Here is a 20719-nt window from a genome sequence, read left to right as displayed (position 1 = left end):
AGCACTAAAACAACATTTAGGGGCTGTTTTACCATCCATTGATGAGTGTTAACTGACGGTTAAATGCGATGCCGTCTCTATTTGTTTTGTTCGAATAGACGGAGACGGCATCACATTTAACTGTCAGTTAACACTAATCAATGGATGGTGAAACAGCCCCTTAAAAATATTAATATTATAAATGCGAAAGTGTGTGTGTTTGTATATGTTTGTCCGTCTTTCACGTCGAAAGGTAGCGACGGATCTACGTGATTTTCCTTTGTTCCTCACAGATAACCAAGTTAGCTAACCAGCAGCCAGGAAGGAAAAAAAATCTTCCCAGATAACTAGTTTTTTAACAGGAAGGATTTATTCCTGCATGATAACCAGCTCTGATCTGGCTTTAAAAAACTAGTTGTCTGGGAAAAAATGTTTACTCTCCGTAAACTACCAGACCAGAGCTGGTTATCGTGCAGGAAAAAAAATTTTCCATTAAAAAACTAGTTATCTGGGAAGAAATTTTAAAATTATGACAAACGATGACTCGGACTAAAATTACGGTATGACTAGCGAAGAGTATGCGAACTTTGGCGCTCCCTTGACGGACTGATGGTCCAGGCTGATAAAAATCAAAATGTTTTGAATAATATTCGTCAATCCGAGTGTACTTATAAGACCGACTTCAATTTATATACATATATTTGCATGTATACTTATGTACATAATTATGGCAAATAAATGATTATGATTAAGAGTATTTCTCAAAAAGTTGTCCCGTCACAAAATATACAAGAAATCAGTTTTGTCAAGAAATTAGCTATTGCTAACTAGGAATTTCATGATCTAGATTTTACGATCAGGTGACTTATAGATCAATACCTGGTTCAATACGATCGTGACTTTCCGCTCTTCGACGCTGTCGGGGCGCCCGCGCCGGCAGCCGCCAGCCAGCTGCACCAGCAACAGCGCCGCCAACATCAGCAGCATCAACCTCTTCACGAACCTCATCGTCTGCCAACACATTACCACTTTGACATCGGTTACAGTACCCGGCGATAAAGATAATAATATGCACATCGGTCTTTGAAAAGAGACTCGGCTAATTTCGGCTTCGTAGAGCGTTGTCACACACTACTTATGTACGTTTGTCAGTCGTGGTACGGTGCAGTAGAGTACGGACGCCTTTAGATTAAAAACATATAAAATAGAGTCGTTGAAACCCCAACTTTAATTTGTACAATACAATATGTACAACTTTAAATTTAATATACTACAACTTTAAATTTGAACAGCACAATACAAATATTGGTACAATACAGTATGGATATGTAACCGATGTCTTTGATCAGATCATGCACTCCAACCACGCGAGCGCCGACTTTTTTCTCTGCTATTGCTTTAAACGTCGGCTACACGCAAAATCATAAATAAAAATAAAAAAAAACTAGTTAAATGTGGCGTATGAGCACTGGCTGATCGATCTTATACAGCAGGGGTGGCCAACCAGTCGATAGCGACTATTAGTCCAGTCGATCGCGACAAGGAAAAAATATAAATACATACTGTACTGAACTACTTATGTTATTTTATTTAAGATTTCAAAAAGTATGTAGGTGATTGGTAGATCGCACAGGGTTTCGTCAGTAAACAGTAATAGTAGTTGGCCACCCCTGCTATAGCAGTTTAGCATCGCAAGTGCTAGCGTACTGTATATAAAAATAAACACCGGCTCAGAAGATACATGGATTGCCTACCTACATCATTGGGTAATGCGCCACATTGACCAGAGGGCCTACTCCGAAATTCGAAATTCGAAGTTCGTATCGGACCATCCTCTCACTCTCGTATCAAATAGCGTCAAAAAAGGCAGCCCCGCAGGATTGTGGACAATACGCGATAAAAACGTGATGCAAGACAAGTCCTTGCATTCAGTTGTGGTTGATCCTTATAATACAAATAAGAAACATTTAACCCACTCGTTCGCAGTAATTGTGATTTTTCATGGGCAATGTACAGTCGAGTTCATAAACTTGTGAGAAAAATTTGATCGAAAATATCTGAACACGCTTCTACGCCGTTAACAATAGAGTCGCGTTCAGATAAGTATTTTTTGATCAAGTTTTTGCTTACAAGTTTATATACTTGACTGTACCAGTACCTGTGGGTAAGCTTTTCTCTTGGCTAATCGTGGGTAACGTCAAACTTGGTAAAAATCAGGGTCTGACTGTTGCTTTTTGGATAGGCTGAAAAAAAAAGTTTTGAGTATAAATTAATTTTAAATACTTTAATTTTTTTATAATCATCTAATTAAATAATTTGCAATACCTATTAGAACATCCTGAGAAGGAACTGTACCTACTCGAAATTTCGGTCATTATCCAGAGAATAGTCACGTTGCCAGAGGCGTAGGTATTTAAAGATTTGACGTCCCGGCCCGGGCCAGTTAGCTTCGCCGCCCCATTAGGTGAACATAAAGTAATTTCATTATGAAAAAAACCTGGAATGGTGGCTTTTGCCGCCCCTTGCAGCCTGCGAGTCATGACCCCTTTGCCCCTAAATACGCTCCTGCACGTTGTATTAAAAAAAACTACCATCTGACGCCTAGTTCCACTAAATCTATACGTATCTACTACAGCGAATAATCCGAAGTGGATACTTCCACTAAACCTATTTACTCGTCATCATCATCATATAAGCCGTAGGACGTCCACAGTTGGACATAGGCCTCCCCCATAGACCTCCAGTTGCCTCGGTTGGAAGCGGCTTGCATCCATCGTGATCCCGCGACTTTAACCAGGTCATCCGTCCATCTCGTTGGTGGACGTCCTACGCTGCGCTTGCCGATCCGCGGTCTCCACTCGAGAACTTTGCGGCCCAACGACCATTCTGTTCTCCGTGCTATATGGCCTGCTCATTGCCACTTCAACGAGCTAATTCGTTTGGCTATGGCGGTGACCATTATTCTTCTACGTATCTCCTCATTTCTGATTCGATCCCGTAGAGAAACCCCAAGCATAGCAGCATATCATATCTACTTACTAATAGGAAATAATTCCAAATGCACTGACCTTGTTCATATAGACCTTGACCTTCCGATCCTGTGGGGGGCGGCGCGAGCGACCCTGGCAGCCGTGGGTCAGGTCGAACAGGGACACCGCGATGTGGAGGAACAGCAGCACGAACTCGTTCAGGAACGGCATGGCGACTCGGAACCTGCCGAAACAGAATAATTCAAGTAAGCCTGCTTTCAAGTTAAACTGTATGGTAATGCTCTGGCTCAGGTAATGGAAAATATAGGTATACGCGTGCAGTAAATAACTTTTTAGACTAGGTTATTAATGTAGGTGGTGTATTCGTCGAAAGAACTAAAAGTCACTTACATAGCTGGAAAATATGCAAATTGAAGTGGCAATGGGCAAGGGAAACATCGCTCGAAGACAGATAGATGTTGAACCAAGAAAAGTTTCGAGTGGCGGCCACGACGGAAGACGAAGCGGTTGGCACAGGCCTCCCACCCATGTGGACTGACGACACGTGAGAGTGGCGGGAACCGGTGGATGCAAGTGGCAAAGTTGTCGTTCATTGTGGGTTCTTAAGGGGGAGGCCTTTGTCCAGCAGTGGACGTCTTCGGGCTGATGATGATGATGATGATGATTAATGTAGGTTACTGCATGCCAACGACTATATTATGCTACTACAAGACATTTGTATTCTATGGCCTTGGGCGAGCAGCAGTGAAACAAGTCTGTATTACTTTGACCATCTGTTTAATCTATATTTTTTATACATTTTTTTTTCTGTTTTTTGCAGGTGGTAGGACCTTGTGCAAGGTCCGCCGTGATTGCTACCACCATCTTGCTCGCTAATCCTGTCGTGAAGCAGCAGTGGCTTGCACTGTTGTGTTTCGGCGTGGAGAGTAAGACAGCCGTGAAATTACTGGCACTTGAGGTATCCCATCTTAGGCCTCTAGGTTGGCAACGCAATCTGCAATACCCCTGATGTTGCAGATGTTTATGGGCGGTGGTGATCTCTTACCATCAGGAGACCCACTTGCTCGTTTGCCATCCAGTCGAATAAAAAAAATATATATATTTGAACATAAACGAGATCAAGCACGGCTAGGTTGTGTTTTTTCTATCATAGAGTTCCAGTACCCAGCTTCTGCCTCAATAACTGCTGAAAGAATCTTATAATTTGTCTTTATTTTTAGATAGGTACTAGGTATAGAATTAACTTACTCTGTAATTTACAGCTGTTAGTTCTCCGAAAATAAATGAATATACAAATAGTGCACAGGCTAGGACGATCCTGAGCAAGATCTCGAAAGGCACCATTGTCTAAGTCCGTTCTCGTGGAGCGATTCAGGCAGTCAAGGCCCCGAAATCTGCTGCCATCATTAGATTCAGTGGAGTACCTACGGAGTGCAGAGCCCGTAGACACTGGTGATGCAGCGATGGTCGACGTCAAGCTAGAGCCTAAAACATCGTCGAAAAGTAGCGTGTTGGTCGGTCTTTTACAGGAAACATTTTGAACAGTGTGCACAGGAATCTTTTGTGGCCCGAGGGCGTTTGACTAACGAACTCTTCGCATACGAATTAGCTGGCAACAGTTAAGTTTTTTATGTGGACCACTAACAAATGGAATTCTCTTCCAGTTTCTGTTTTTTCGGACAAGTACATTTTATGGCTATTCGAGACCAGAGTGGACATGCTATTACTAAACCAGTAAGTTACCTACATCATCGGTCTCACTCACTTGCAATCGGGTACGCTAGAGTTCCATCGCAGACAAGTTTCAGCTAGATTTCCACGGTCTAGGGTTGATGTGGCGTCGCAAGAGATTTCCACCGGGTTGCCTAAATTACTTACGTGACTTGATGACTTAAAAGACTGGAGAGTTACATAGTAGCACCATGTCAATAGAAGCATTCAGAACTATTACAGCACCCGGGAGTCATCACGCTAACAAGACTAGTAATGTTTACCTCGACGTTTCAGCCATATTGCTGTGGCTGGGGTCACAACTGTAGAGAGACTGAAGTGTAGGGCACTTTTACTTAGCAGCGCGAGTATTTTAAACTGCCCGCACTTGATTACTTATATGATTACAAGTAGTATCGGCCGGCACCTGTATTTAGTGTTAATCAAGTGTGGGTAGTTGGAAAGACTTGCGCTACTAAGCAAACGGCTTCAGTCAACTCGTGACCACGGCCACTGCAATGTGACTACTAATGTGAAACTTAAAACGTCGAGACAATTATTACTCGTTTTGTTAGGGTGACAAGTCCCAGGTGCTGTAACAGGGTGAAAATCACGAGAAGCATTTACTTTGAGGGGTTTGCTGGCACCAGCTGCAGGGTTACTGGCAGGCGAAGCAAGATTCGAGGTAGGACAACACCAGCGTCACTACCAGAACGATCAGCTCCTGGACGACGGCTGTTTCCATGACATCACACCTGGGAGACACCAACGGACTGTAATAGTGAAGAGCTAGACCAGAGGTTCACAGAGCGGTCCAGGTGGACCTCCAGGGGTCCACGGGAAACCAGACGGGGTCCGTCTACGTTGGCTTAAAAGAATGACATTTTGGGAATATACTTAGTAGTAATGTAGCAAAGTGGTCTATAGATGAGAAAAAAAATGTTCGGGAACCTCATCATAATGATACGAATGCAGGTCCTTAGTCTGATGATACTATAATTTAATGATCGTATCTCCATCGCACCGGCGAGTAGGTATAATGATCAATATGATCATTAGTTTGGACTCTATATAACCTAATCAATAAAAAGTTGGAAAACCCCCGGCTTTGTCACTTCAAAGTTCAATATCTCAAAAACGGCTGGACAGATTTTGATGAAACATGTCTAAGAACCATTGCTAGAAAATCTGCTTTCAAATAAAAAAAACCGCATTCAAATCGGTCTACCCGTTTAAGAGCCACGATGCCACAGACAGACAGACAGACACACAGGCAGACAGACGCATATAGCGGTCAAACTTATAACACCCCTCTTTTTGCGTTGGGGATTAAAAAATGGTTTGCTCGATGGTGTTTGGTCAATTTAAAAATTAATCCGCATGAAGATTTACTAAATCTTCAATGGACGATCTCGACCACTTTGTCAAGAGGTAGCGACTGGGCTCCGCTAAGTCTCGCGGGTGCATGGCTTGGCTTGATGTGGTGTGCTTGTTTCACGTCATCTGATTTTGATGTTACGACCGGAGTGTTAAGTTTAACACCAGACTTTGAAACTTTTCGGCATCCCGGCCTTGGGCAAAGGTTGAACACGAATGCTCCAGCGAGTTTGCAAAGTTATTTCAATAAGCATGTTTCCGTTGCCAGTAATGCATGACAATGCTTTTTGCTTAGTTATATCAGGTGTCAGCCCATGAATTTAATACGAAAAAACAGCAGCCAGCCACCAAATGCACTCCATTATCACATTTTAACCAAATGAACTGCCAAAAGAAAAAGTACTGCCACAAATAAACATAAATTCGAACACAGTCAGCTCTACAAGGAGCCAGCGGGAGTTGACAGAACTTTTTTCGCTGACTTCCCCGGTAGCCGGCGGGAGTTGAAAGGTTAAAAGTTTTAACATCCAGTACTTTGGGCAAACTTATTTGCAAGGCGGCTTCGGCTTTTTCCCGCAGTGTATGACCTTCTTACGGCAACCCTCAGCGCCCCCCAGAATGCTGACCAGCACACCAGCTAGCAGCAGAAGCAGCCAGCCCCAATCCAGCTTCATACTCTGAAACAAAGTTGAATATCAACAGAACATAGTGCCAGCTCCGTTAGGAAAATAATGCTATCTTTGAATTTATAATATTCAACTTTGCTTCAAGTAGTAAGTCCTGTCGAGGTCAACAATATCTTTAAACTTTAGTACCTTGTCACTGTATGCCTTCTGACAGTTTTATACAATAGTTCGACAAAAAGTGACAGCGACAAGGTAGTAAAGTATAAAGATATCTTGACTTCAACTGTCCATGCATCTGGTCAGATATTCTGTACTATTTTTTAAAAGACTACTTATCTACTATTACTAAAGCAAGCAAATTATTGAATTTGTTTTCATATTATCTATTTCTTTATTATTATTCCATTCATAAGGTTGAAAAACATGTGACGAAAAATTCCGTTCGGTTTATGGTTATCTATTATTAAAACATTGTTAATCTCCACTGTACGAAAAAGGGATTTTGCTTTTATAACAACCAACATAAAGTTGGAAAACCGCCGACTTTGTCACTTCAACGTTCAATATCTCAAAAACGGCTGTACAATTTTGATGAAACATGTCTAAGAACCATCGCTGGAAATTCTGATTTCAAAAAAGAACTGCATTCAAATTGGTCCACCCGTTTAAGAGCTACGCTGCCACAGACAGACAGATAGACACACATAGCGGTGAAACTTATAATATAGCACCCCTCTTTGCGTCCGGGGTTAAAAATGGCACATGTTTTCCGACCTTTGGTTATAACTAAAAAAATAAAGGTAGGTAGGTACTCACAAGTCGAACTGTCGCAGATTTATTTTCGCTGCCCCGTTTGTTTCGCTAATTATTTAAATACCACTGCCATGTCTCCACGCGCTTGTCCTGCAACGAAAAATAATGATTTGAGTCGTTCCACCAACTTACAAGCTAAACTAAAACTAAAAAACAAAGGTTAAAACTAACAACATACGAGGTGGAATTTGACCCAAACCAATACTTTTCGCGCAGAATTTCTAAACACTACGTTAAATCAAAGAGTGTGTTAATTTTACATATTTTTATTGGCACATTTTATGACTTATCAAAGAATTTACATGTGAATTATGTGGATAAATATTTTACATTTTATCGTCATTATTCGCGATCGAGAATAACGATGGAGAGTTTGCTGTTAGTAAGCGTGTAAGCGTGAGCGATTTTGGTAAGGTTAAATATGTAATTGAAAAGGTTAAAACATTGATAAGGTTAAATTAGCTTTAGTTTCGGTAAGGGCCGCGGCGGCACGGCGCTTTGCCTGTACACGGTATCTTCTTGCCACCGCCACAGCATAAAATGATGGCCACAGAAATGAAGGCCAAGAGGAACACGTATAAGTTGTGATTGAGTTTAGCCATTGTGAGGAGCTGCAACAATACAAACGGTAGATCAAATCAAAGCTCAGTAGCGCAACGTTTTTTTGGTCGAATCGTCTTAAGGCTCAAGACATGTATTTTGGTTACTTCTTGTTTAGGTTTTTAATTTTATATGAGGTGTTTATAGGGCGGTTTGCAGTCGGGAAAATCTTATGGACGAATGGAAGCGAGGGTCCAGACAATGCCGGACTCTGACTAGCCAAAAAACTTAGCTGCATGTCCCAGCTCCCCGGAGCTTACTACGGGGTAGAGAACTACTTAAGGGTTCACTAATGTTTCGCAACTAACGTTTGGCAACCTTGATTCAATTTTGCAACTGCTTAATATTTCTGAAACTGTAAATATTTAAGATTTTTATAACAACTAACCTAACCTAAAGGGTTCTACACGATGGCCCTGAAATAAATCCTGAAAATTTACAATTTTAGAGTATGCGTAATGAAAAGTTGCGAAATGAATCAGGTTGCCAAAAGTTAGTTGCGAAATGAACAGATACCCTTCGTAGTTAATATTTGCTTCGCTACAGCTTCGACACTCGCGCTATAATCGCCTACCAGTCTACCAGTGGTGGTAATAGGGAGTGACAATACTTATACTGGTAGCGGTTTATAACTTTGAGACAAAGGGGTGCGAGGTTTCTTAATGTTCGACTCTAAAAGCATTAGCCAATCCTTAGATTATTTACCTAGTCCGGTCAAAAGTTTATTTATTTATTTTTGGTACATTCAAGTTAGATAATCGAGTTCAAGTAATTACTTTCACCTCAGTATAAAAGGTCACACCAAACCTCAAATATACTTAAATTAAAATTATTCATGTTTATTTTAAAACCGTATTTTTGAAGGGGCAAGCAGTTACGAACTAATCTAAGTGTTTTGGTTCTAATTGAATTGCAAAATTAATTGAAGACAAATCACTGTTAGCGTGTTACTGTCAAAATAGAAGCCAGAACTCACCGTTTTCAGTCTGGGCAAGGCGTCAGGAAGCTAGAGTCTGTCTTAAACATCTGTGATGTCCGCAGCTCGCAACAACCAGCAATGCAATGAGTTTCACCAGGAAAGCAGTTCGCACCAGATCCATGGTAGCCGAAACTACATGTCGGCAAATCCAGGAGACCCTGAAATCGGACCCCTACCTAACATAACCCTACTTTGATTGGTTCAGGTCAAATTCCTCGCTACAGCTAGCTGCGATACTCACCTATGCTCGATCTTGAGGGATTTTATATTGTTAAATTGTGTTTTTTTGGGTGTGTGGTTTGACGGAAGATTTTGATAAGTCGTCAAAAAGAACCGGTTTGAATCTGTCGCTGGCCAGTTTTAGAAAAAGTTAAGTAGTGTTCGGCTTAAAAAGGTTTTAGTGCACTGCAAAAAGTATTCTCTCAAACTTTTATATTTGTTGTGGAATTTCGCTTTTATAAACGTAGAGTTCAGAGTTGAAAGCCAGTGTGGAGTTAAATTGAATTTTGTCAGCTCTTTTTTGTGAAAGGATGAAACCTTTAAACTCGTCAACTTTCTGGAATTGTGTGCAGTGCGAGGTGGGTGTCGGGAGGGCGGTCGCGGACGCCCGCGTCCTGGGCCATGGTTGAGAACAGATAGACGGTTCCTTACTTATGTTGTAAACGAATAAAATACAAATAGAGTATGACGAGCTGTAAAGGATGAAGTAAATACTCCATCAATGCAGGTGGTAGGATCTTGTGCAAGATCCACCCGGATTGCTACCACCATCTTGCTCGCTAATCCTGCCGTGAAGCAGCAGTGCTTGCACTGTTGTGTTTCGGCGTGGAGAGTAAGACAGCCGGTGAAATTACTGGCACGTGAGGTATCCCATCTTAAGCCTCTAGGTTGGCAACGCGTCTGCAATACCCCTGGTGTTGCAGATGTTTATGGGCGGTGGTGATCTCTTACCATCAGGAGACCCACTTGCTCGTTTGCCATCCAGTCGAATGAAAAAAAAACAATTAAACCTTTTTTATTTTTGTTAAGAAGGAGAGATTGTAAAAAAATATTTAATAAATCAACAACCCGACTGCCTTATAAAACCTTTAGTAACCAATAACCAAAGAGGAAAAAACAAAAGCCTAGTATACTCGTAGGTACTCTAAGGGCCTGTTCACCATCCATTGATTAGTGTTAACTGACGGTTAAATGTGATGCTGTCTCTATTTGTTTGTTCGAATAGACGGGAGACGGCATTAAATTTAACCGTCAGTTAACACTAATCAATGGATGGTGAAACAGGCCCTAAAACTCTGTTCTGTAACTTAAACTTTTAACAGTTTCGGAGTCGGGACTCCTTCTGCGATTTGTGCGTTTACTTGGACGGGACATGGTTATAGTTGCTTATTGTAGTCAAGGCTCACGACACTGCCTTCAGCTCTGTCCTCAGTTTCTGTGTCCAATTTCTTATCCTCCATTACGGCTTGTTTGCTGAGAGTTATTTTCAGTATTGCTATGATATAGGCATGTATTTATTTTAATATTATGGATTTGTTTTTAGTTCTGTTTCCGCACCTATGTAACATAGAATGTACAAAGGTTGTCTGGAAGAATCGCAAGCGATAGACCGCCTATCTACCGTGAACTAATGTTTATATTATAAGTTATTTGCTCAGAGACCATCAGAAAGTTGCTAGAAAGCTGTAATTTTGCACGATAATGTAGCAAGTACGCAGACAAATAGTAGGAAAACAAAGCAAAAAGATTTTTTTTAAGCTTCTCCCATAGACGTTAAGTGGGGTATTTTTTTCTCGACTAACCCTATAGTGTGGGGTATCGTTGGATAGGTCTTTTTAATTCATTTTGGGGCTTGGCAAGACGATTTTTCGATTGAGTGATCTGTTTGGGAAATATTCGAATTTAAAGTGCAAATTTTCATTAAAATCGAGCGTCCCCCCCCCCCCTTCTCTAAACCTAAAGTAATGTTTGTTTATTTTCTTAATTCATAATAATAGTAGATAAGTATATCAAACTTACCAGGAAACTATAACAGCTAAGTTGCCTAAGATATAAAATATAAACTTGGAGATTCCATACAAAATGTAAAATTCTTAGAATAATATTAAGTACTTGATTTTTTCGTAACGGCTACGGAATCCTATCTTAGGCGTGTCCGACACGCTCTTGGCCGGTTTTTATTTCTACTTCTCCCCCGGCCTCTAAAGGTCAATGGGAAATTTAAGAGTGCGTTAACAGGCGTGTGTTCCACGTAGTTTTTCAATACCGATGGTTGTTAGCACGGACGTCGGCAGCCGATGGCCCAGAGGGGGGAGGTGGGCAAGTGAACTCATTCGTGTTTCGGTTTCGACGTACAGTCGAATCTCTAGTGGGGGGCAGCTGTTCCTCCCTGCTTCCCCCTGGCGATGCCCATGGTTGCTAGTGATGAGTAATGCTAAAAGGTACGTTGTACGGCAAGCAACCGTATAAAACGTTTATCGTTTACGTTAGCAGGCGTTAGAAACAGAGTCGGTGCTTCAATGGGCCACATGGACCGCTGTGCTCTCTCATAACAGTACAGTTGCCTGCATTTTTTTTATAGTCTTTAAACATCATTTATTCATTAAACAATACATGATTGTGTTTGAATGTCTTACAGCTAACAAGAAAATAAAATAAAATATATCCAACAGTTATACTCTATCTATACATTTCATCAAATATTTCGTCAATACTGTAAAATTTCCTCTCAATAAAAATTGTTTTAACTTATCTTTAAAAATATTATATGGTACGATACTCGTACTCTTCAGCTCAACAGGAAGTTTATTAAACAACCTAACAGTCTGGTTCCTAGTACATTGTTTCTCTATTTTAGACCTGGGCTGGTGCGCGTGAGTACACGAATTTCTTGTTCTTCATATGTTTTGAACTTCATTTTAAAATTTTATACAGAATTATAGGCTTGCGTTTGATCTCAATCACGCCTAATGGTAAGCGAAGATTTCAAAGCCAAAGTCAAAGTCAAAATATCTTTATTCAATTTAGGCTATAACAAGCACTTATGAATGTCAAAAAAAAATCTACCACCGGTTCGGAAAAACCTCTGTTGAGAAGAATCCGGCAAGAGACTCAACGAGGTATATTTTTTAAACAGATTTACTTCTTCTTCTTCAGCGCGTTTTCGCCCACCGTTGGGCATACGCCTCTCCAGCCTTTCTCCACCCGGATCGACTGTCCGTCTCTCTCTTCCAGACCGGTCCTGCTGTAACTGTTCATGGTTGGAGGTTCTTAGCCCGATACCCACCACGTCGGCCACACGTCTTGGCGGGTTTCACACTTTCAGGAAATATTTCCGTTTCCTAGGCTTGTGTCAACCTGGTCGGGTTACTTAACCGCCGCCCGTGCTCGGCGTTGTCCTTCGATTGGCACCACCCAGGGGGCACGTGTAGGGATTTTAAAGGTTTACACCTACGGACGTGAAGGACGTTCACCCCCCAGGACGTCACAAGTATTTAACACAACTTTATTTTTAACTGCGCAGAATGTGAACTGAGATGGAGCACACTTGCCTATCAAATTAACATTCCAGTGGCGTAGCGTAGTTTCCGCAATTTTGAGGGCAAAATTCCATAATAAATAATATATGCTGAACAATATCTAAATAATAATATATTTCACAATTTCTTCGCACCTACGATTTGGACAGTAACCTTTAGAATGAGCACACACAAAATTTTCTATACTGTTACGAAATCAGGGAATCCCTTTTCTATAATTGAATGGAGTTTTTGATTGGTTTGTATTGATATCTTGTATAGGCACTGTGTTTTTCTAAAACCTAAACAAGAGGGCGGCAAAATTCTCTTCCGCCCCGGGCGGGATACATGCTACTGACCCATTCACTCTTGTTTTGAAGACGGCCAGATTTCTTAGTCTTTAAATGATAAAATTTGATTTAATTGTTTTGTAAAACGTTGATGATCATTGCGTATATTCCGGCTTATTTTACGTCCCACGGGTCCATATCGGCTCATAATTATAATAGTTGAAAGTCATAATCAGGGTTCGTAATATGCGAGCAAAATCTAATGAAGTATTAGGGCTGTAATAAATGCGTCCCTACTTGTTCAAAGTCCGAATGTATGTTTGTCAGAATGATCGTTTCTCATAACTCTTTTTTTTCTGAATCCAATAGTTGTTCAGAATTGTTATAAAACAAATCTAACCTAACCTACAGTTTTCTACAGGATGACCATTTAAAAATTTCAGAAAACTGTGGGTGGGTTTCAGTGGGAAAAAAAGTATGACAAACGATGATTCGGACCAAAATTACGGTATGACTAGCGAAGAGTATGCGAACTTTGACGCTCCCAGGAACCCCATGGCCTACGAAGTAGACGTCTGACTTAAAAATAAATTAACAGCAGACTGTACGAGAGTTATGGCTACGGATAAAACCAAAAATAGAGCTCTTGATCTGTTAACCCTAGCCGTTGCGTAACTCTTGTTGACTGAATGAAACTGCTTTCGAACACATTTTATGCCGGCAGTAAACGAGATTTAATCATCATCATATCAGATGATTTCATATTGAAATTGTATCTTTCATATAAATTTTAAAGAAAGAAAGAAAATACATTTATTCACAACACAAGACACAACAATAGTATAGACAACACGTAGGAAAGTATGTGTCATTGCGGTTGTGAATAGGACACTGGCTATACACTCCAGCGCTGATTTTCAGCCAGCACCTTGTTTTAGAAACAGATTATTATTGTTTTCTAGTTATATTCATGATCATGTCAAATATTTATTTAATCCCCCTGCCCCCTGTTTTCCATCAGTTGTTATCCGTCTATTTTTTATGTAGCTACACATAAATTATATCAAAAAATTAGACGTTTTGACTTAAGACATTAAACACTTCCTAATACTTCAGTGTATCACTTCCTAAAGTTCTAACATTGATATTCCGGACATTCTGTAGGTATTCATTTCTCAGATATCATAAACAGTTCTCACGGTTTTTTCAACAACAGGAGGAAACGAGCGTGCCGATAACCTGATGAGAAGCAATCACCGCCGCCCATGGACACCTACAACACGAGAGTAGTGTGTTCATGGCATTTGACATATGAAGGTTTTCGGGGGCGAACAATCGATCTTGCTTGGTCTTTACCTCTAGGAAATCAAGTAATCAAGTTTTTACCAAAAAAAAAAACTCTGAGCAAGGCACAGTTGCCCAGGTACTTCAGTTAAGATGTCACAACTTGATATTGACCCTAACTAAGAACGGAACCGGAAGTCTTAGGGAATCAGCTGGCAAAGACAGTTGGCACTGCGCGTGGGCAATCGCCGGCATTCCCGGAGTTCATATATCACGCTGCGTTGCGGTGACAGTGTCGATGGAATTTTATCGATAAATCTAAATCGACCCACGAAATTTGAGTCAGTGTAAAAAATATCGAAACGAAACAATTTTTTTTTTAAAAGAGATCGGACTTGATGGCGAAATGGCGAAGCAAAAATCGAGTATTAAGATAAAAATTCTGGATTAATATCTCTTTTATGTACGAAAATGATACCACACAAGTCATTCGTTAATGACTGACCTGACTGACTGTTCCGTTGAACAGTTAAAAAAATAATGAAAAGATGACCAGCACACATACGTACATATATTCCTGCACAACCTCCCTCCCCTGGAACGAATTAGCTTTCCCCGGTAAAAACAATTAAGTACTTACCTAAAATTAAGTGTTACGAGCAGTTTACTTATGTTTAATTATTATTATTATAACTGAACTCAAATTAAATTAAAAAAATCTATGGTGAAAATACTATTGTACTATTCTTACTACATATTTACCATAGGTACCAAATCATTTAGTCTGGCTTCTGACTGTCCTATCAAAAGTTAACTATAAGAGATCCGTTTTGAGATAAGTTCACCTTTGTAGATCTCTTTTTCTTGTGTAGAGTTACTTTCATGTGTTCTATGTACAATAAAGAGTTATAAAATACTATATATAGACGTAGTCGAATGGTCTTCATTAGGTCAGCTCTTAATTAGAATACGGCACCAGAAGTGTCAATCAATTATTGTATAAATGAGTGACATTTTCATAATTTATTAATATTGAAATTTATTATTATGTTTCACCACCCATTGTCTAATTTTATTTCACGGATAAATGTGATGCCGTCTCCGTCTATTCGAACAAAAGAAACAGAGACGGCATCACTTTTTATCCGTCGGATGAATTGAATCAATGGATGGTGAAACAGGAGGTTATAGTGTCTAATGTCAAAATGAAAAACGTACGGCTGTACGATGGATAAGCCAGCTGAGAGGGCATGATAAATACGAACTTTTTCGACAAAATACGACGGAAAATCTTTATGCAGTATGTCAGTGTAATTCATGTAAATTATTATATCGATACAGATAGTTTTCGCTCCCCATCACCACCGCCGCTGCGCGCGCGCCACGCGCGGTCTATTTTCGCCGAAAACTTCCGATCGACCAAACGAATCACATTCTCCATTAAAAATAACCAACAAATAAAAAAAAAACATTTTTTATCCGCGAGCTGCCGCTGCCAAAACAAAAAGCTGATAAAACGTGCTTTTAAAAATAAATAGAGCTTTAGCGTAATGGTTTATGTTTTACTAATCAAGTATACAACTCAGTGAGGATCAAAGCTCGGCCATATTTCCAGTAGGGAAAGACTTAAAGTCAAAAGATGAAGTGTGCTCGAGATACCAAAATGACTAAACGTATGAGTGGTACATTTTTGTCAGTTTAGTCATTCCGTGAACAAGTGAATCAGATGCATTTAACGTTACCTTCTCTTTTTAAATTGCGGCAGTTGTGAGTGTGGACTCAAAGTGAAAGGAACACGTGGAGACGGAAGTACCTACTCAGAAAACGGTAAGCTATTATTAATTAAACATTTTGCCTTAATCATAAACGACATACTCCTCGATCGGTCCCTCGATGGTGAGGATTGTAACCCCAACAAACTTCATCCAAGTCTTTTCCCACACGTGAAATTTCCATACTTACATGAAAGTGAGGGCTTGACATGAATGATATGTTTTTCAATCTGTGGATCGGCATGCATCGTTTGTAGTAGGTAACTTTAACATATTCCACCGTTATGTATGACTAGCCTGTTACCCGCGACTCCACCCACGTAGTGTTCGTTTACCGCTATCCCGCGGGAACTATGAAATTTTCCGGGATAAAAACTATCCTATGTCCTTCCTCGGGACTCAAACTATCTGTATACCGAATTTCATCTAAATCGGTTCAGAGGTTTAGACGTGATTGAGTGACAAACATCCAAACCTCCGAACATCTTCACAAACTTTCACATTCATAATATTAGTAGGATTATGAGTATGATTATATTGTTAGTGGAGGTTAGTTAGTGGGGGTCGACAGTATTTTCAAACCAAAGGGATCGCGTCATGAAAAGTTTGAAAAACGCTGGTACATACGTAATTATAGCTTGGATACCAACGAAGCCGTGGTGGCCTAGTGGTTTGACCTATCGCCTCTCAAGCAGAGGGTCGTGGGTTCGAACCCCGGCTCACACCTCTGAGCTTTTCGAAATTCATGTGCGGAATTACATTTGAAATTTACCACGAGCTTTGCGGTGAAGGAAAACATCGTGAGGAAACATGCACAACCTGCGAAGCGATCCAATGGTGCGTGCGAAGTTCCCAGTCTGCACTGGGCCCGCGTGGGAACTATGGCCCAAGCCCTCTCGTTCTGAGAGGAGGCCTGTGCCCAGCAGTGGGACGTATATAGGCTGGGATGATGACCAATGCAACAGTCAATAGAAATACAGTCTGTAAAAAACTTTAATAAAAATGTGTAAAAAAAACGGCATATTTGAAGTGAAAAACGAGAATGTAAAGAAATAGGAAATCATTTGGAGAAGGTCGTTAGTATTTCGGCTGGAGATGGGGTGTTGACTTTATAATGATGGTAATTATGCGGGTGCTAGAAAAATCTATGCTGACGCGCGTGTGGTTTTGCTTCATATTTAACGCTTGTGATTGATTATGCTATTTAAAATGTTACTTTTTATTTATGTACGAGCTTGTCTCGTAAATCTCGAATATCCATAACAACTTTAATCTGCCCTCCTAAGCTAAAAGGCGCTATCTCAAAAGAAATACCTTTTGAGTTATTAATACTATAGTGTTGCTTAAACCATGCATCTCATGGTGTAAATGTTTAATGTTTATTTGGGCAAAAAACGGTACAATATAGAAATAAACTTAAGAAAATAAGACTTAAACGAAACATAGACCAGCAAATATGCCACTATTAAATTATACAGTAGAGTAACACGTACAAAGAATATAAATGACCTATTAAAAATAATTTAGTTGAACAAAACAAAACTAATGTTTTAACAGGGCAGCTTTAAACCTGTTAAGAGAAAGGTTGAATATATCTAATTCCATTAAATGACATTAAAGCGATTTTTTTTGAGATAGCGCCTTTCGGCTGGGGCAGTTTTGTTGTTTATGGCAAATAGTTGCTTAAGTTAGCAACCACTACTGCCAATTTGTTGTGTTTGACAGGTTGTTTCTATATCTATATCCTCCATATCTTCTGAAATAAAAAACGAGAAATCAGACAGCAAAATTTTAAAAAAACTAAATTAAATCTAGAAAAATGATCCGCGTGGCATTTTGTCCCAAAGGCTGGTTACGAGCTGATTACGTTTCCTTGTTGAATAGCTATAAGTAGCTTTGAGAGACATAGTTGCCGGCCTTTTGGTCTCTAGTTGTATCAACCAGGTACTTTTGCAAATGTTTTAAGAGTTGGACCAGCTGCTTTTTTTTTTTTTTTATTCGACTGGATGGAAAACGAGCAAGTGTGTCACCTGATGGTAAGAGATTACCACCGCCCATAGACCCCTCAACACCAGGGGGATTGCAGATGCGTTGCCAACCTAGAGGCCTAAGATGGGATAAATCAAGTGCCAGTAATTTCACCGGCTGTCTTACTCTCCACGCCGAAACACAACAATGCAAGCACTGCTATTTCACGGCTGGATTAGCGAGCAAGATGGTGGTAGCAATCCGGGCGGACCTTGCACAAGGTCCTACCACCTGCTGAGTGTCAACTCGGGTTGCGTCCCAGACTAAAGCCCGGCTCATCCTTTGGACTCAAAGACATATTACTTACCATCCGGCCCCTTGATATCGTCTCATGGTGGTCTCATGCAATGCCGTTGGGCTCTAAAACGGCACGTTCGCGAGAGACAAGACATAGACGGATTACGTCATTGACACATCATTCATCACCATCCCTTCCCACTGTTGGGCATAGGGCTTCTCTCAGTGTAGATTGAGAACTTCACACACACCATTGTTTTTTTTCGCAGGCTGGTGCAGCTTTCCTCATGATTTTTAGAGCTCCTTATTATCTATATCCTAATAGTTGATATAAGTGTTACAAAATAACCGAAGCTCGGTCGCCCATGATACTTTAGGCACTAGTCCCACCGTCAGCGAGTAGCTGGAGGGTTACAAATTTGAATGTCGAAAATTAAAATACCTACGGTTAAAATGTCGATGTTCAAAATATCGAAAATTAAAATATCAACCATACCACAATATCGAAAGTTGTTATACCTATGGTCAAAATGTCTAAGATTGAAATGTCGAAAATTAAAATATCGTACATACAAATCTGCTTTACTTATTGCTCCTTTCTCTTAATAGCATTTATTTTACATCTAGTCATTGTGGTCACAGTTCTAACCTAACCGAACCAAATATTTTTGGTAATTCATGTTCTATAGGTTAGGTTAGTATTGCGTCAAGGCACGAAGCGCCTCAACTGAGCGGAATAGGAGCTCCACGAAGCGAAGCTCCGTCGACCCCGTCACGTCCCGTTCATACATAGGATATTCGATACTCTGTACTTCGATATTTTGGACTTCGATGTTTATGTCTTTCGATGTCACTTTTGTAGATAAAATATATTTTCGATATATTGGACGTAGATTATCTAACCATTCGACATTATAAACTTTGGTTATTTTAATTTTAAATATTACGATACAGTCGATATTTTAATTTTCGATATTTTGAACATCGACATTTTACCCGTAGATATTTAAACTTTCGATATTCAAATATGTAACCAGCTGGAGATATTTTTGTATTCCTCGCATTTTAATTTCATTCTCTAGCCTTTAAACATACATAGTCATACATTTTCCATACAAAGCATTTCCCATATCACCGGTATCGTATTGAGGCGTACAATCTTGCGCGCAAGTGCTTCCGCCGCCGCTATCGCGCCTGTCAGCTTTGTTGGAACACAATGGTGTGCGTGACTGTACAGTAACTCAAGCTTTTGGTTTTGGGACAAAGCTTGGTATTGTAGATAAGTAATAGAGAAAGTTATAGCAGTTGAAAGAGGGTTTTCAATCAATGATTATTTACAAGGATGTTCAGTCAAATAACCTAACCATATTTTTTTTATTTTTAATACAAGCTTTTTTGCTGACTGTACTCTTTGTGGACTTACTTGCATTGTAACCCAAACTACATTTGCATACCAAATTTCAAGTCGATGCTATTAACCGTTGAAGAGTTCTGTCCTGCGGAGACAATCCTGACTGGACTACCAGGATGTTTTTACTAGATTATTGTATTGTCACGTGATTTACATAAGTATGTCAAATTTAAAGTCAATCCGACTACTGGAAGTTGGTCGAATTTAACTTGCAAGATTTGACTACAGACAGACAAGGGACAGGTGAAACTAAATAAAAGCTTGTAAAAAGCCAACCATCCAGTATCCTCACTGTTCCCAATCCGCAGTGGGCCCGCGTAGGAACTACGGCCCAAGTCCTCTTATTCTGAGAGCAGGCCTATGCCCAGTAGTGGGACGTACTCGTATGTACCCTGGGATATTGATAATAATGAACTCACCCATCTGCTGCATTATTTCGGAGTATTTTGAAGACACCTTGCATACAAGATGTACAAACAGTGTCAAGAAGGAATGCGATTCTGAGAATCCTTAATGTGTACTGTCGAACTGTGTCGCGTGCTGTATTTAGTTTTCCCGTTATTTGTTTTCACTAGCCTTTGCCCGCGGCCTCGCGCGCTTGAACAACTATGTCTTAAATTTAGACTTTATTTCCTACAATTTCGAAGAATTAGGTACATTGGTCTTTATATACAGGAGGCCTCCGAACATGAAGATTGAAAATGCAAGTTTCTTTTTTTGTAACATGCTCAAATAACTTGAATGTAGATAATTTATTGATTGAAAATTATACTGATTTAATCTGTATGAACTATACCAAAAATTTGCACTGGATATGCTTTAAAAAGTTGCAGAACAAAAGTAGTTCAGTTATCCGGCTAAATAGAACAATACATTGCAAGTTTCTTGTTTTGTAACATGCTCAAATAACTTGAATGTGAAAATTACATTGATTTAATCTGTATAAAGTATAATAATAAAAAAATTGCACTGGATGCTTTAAAAAGTTGCAGAACAAAAGTAGTTCAGTTATCCGGCTAAAATAGAACATTGTCAGAGGCACTTGTATGAAAAACAAAAATGATTTGCAAGCCGCCCTTTCGCTCAAATAGCATAATTAGCTAAA

At 39.9% G+C, this 20719-nt stretch overlaps 1 protein-coding gene and 2 long non-coding RNA genes across 3 annotated transcripts in view; 1 reads left to right on the top strand and 2 right to left on the bottom strand.

The window, feature by feature from the left end:
- Nucleotides 1-4221: 4221 nt before the first annotated feature.
- LOC141438836 (uncharacterized) lies at nt 4222-7576 on the bottom strand. The gene is made up of 3 exons (XR_012452517.1): nt 7499-7576; nt 5307-5434; nt 4222-4454 (listed from the first exon to the last, which is right to left on the bottom strand). It is a non-coding gene; the product is annotated as an uncharacterized lncRNA (long non-coding RNA).
- A 169-nt stretch (nt 7577-7745) lies between these two features.
- On the bottom strand, nt 7746-9117 carry LOC141438833 (uncharacterized). The gene is made up of 2 exons (XR_012452515.1): nt 9072-9117; nt 7746-8106 (listed from the first exon to the last, which is right to left on the bottom strand). It is a non-coding gene; the product is annotated as an uncharacterized lncRNA (long non-coding RNA).
- Nucleotides 9118-15583: 6466 nt separating this feature from the next.
- The window catches only part of LOC141438818 (muscle calcium channel subunit alpha-1-like), a 187827-nt gene continuing 182691 nt past the window's right edge, over nt 15584-20719 (top strand). Inside the window, exon 1 of the mRNA XM_074102809.1 lies at nt 15584-15993. The gene's annotated coding sequence lies outside the window, so the exon portion shown is untranslated. The remainder of the gene's footprint in view (nt 15994-20719) is intronic.

Source organism: Choristoneura fumiferana, chromosome 19 (genome assembly GCF_025370935.1).
Source record: "Choristoneura fumiferana chromosome 19, NRCan_CFum_1, whole genome shotgun sequence".
NCBI lineage: Eukaryota > Metazoa > Arthropoda > Insecta > Lepidoptera > Tortricidae > Choristoneura > Choristoneura fumiferana.
The sequence above is the reverse complement of the archived record's forward strand: the minus strand, read 5'-3'. Positions and strand labels throughout refer to the sequence as shown.